Raw genomic sequence first — 868 nt, forward strand, 5'->3', positions numbered from 1 at the left:
GCGGGACAGACAAAGAATGGGTCGACTGGGGTTGTATTCGCTGGAATTTAGAAGGATGAGAGGGGATCTTATAGAAACATATAAAATTCTTAGAGGATTGGACAAGGTCAATGCAGGAAAAATGGTCCCGATGTTGGGGGAGTCCAGAACCAGGGGTCACAGTTTAAGAATAAGGGATAGGTCATTTAGGACTGAGATAAGGATAAAAACTTGTCACCCAGAGAGTCGTGAATCTGTGGAATTCTCTGCCACAAAAGGCAGTGGAGGCCAATTCACTGGATGTTTTCAAGAGAGAGTTAGATTTAGTTCTAAGGCCTCGGAATCAAGGGATATCGGGGAAAAAAGCCGGAACGGGGTACTGATTTTGAATGATCAGCCATGATCATATTGAATGGCGGTGCTGGCTCAAAGGGCCGAATGGCCTACTCGTGCACCTATTTTCTATGTTTCTATGTCTCTTTGTTAGAGGAAGTTTTCCTGATTTTAAACAATGACACAAGTATAATATAGGATTCGAAGGGACTAAAACTGGAATTTCTTGACTAAGAACAGATTTAGAAGTATGTTTAGGAAAGAACTGCAGATGCTGGTTAAATCATAGATTGATACAAAATGCTGGAGTAACTCAGTGGGACAGGCAGTATCTCTGGAGTGAAAGAATGGGTGATGTTTTGGGTCGAGACCCTTTTTCAAACTTTAGAAGTATGTTCAGCAGACAGGAAATTTGTGTTCTTGTTGCCGTAAAAGTGTAAACAAAGAGTTTAGAATTTGTTTTCAAGGGCAAAGGAGGAGCTTTGTAGTGACAGCGATTGGCTGCTGTTCTGCCCTGTCTGATGATCACATTTCTTTTAATTGCTTTGAGCAGTGT

The sequence above is a fragment of the Rhinoraja longicauda genome, chromosome 8 (genome assembly GCF_053455715.1).
Source record: "Rhinoraja longicauda isolate Sanriku21f chromosome 8, sRhiLon1.1, whole genome shotgun sequence".
Lineage (NCBI taxonomy): Eukaryota > Metazoa > Chordata > Chondrichthyes > Rajiformes > Arhynchobatidae > Rhinoraja > Rhinoraja longicauda.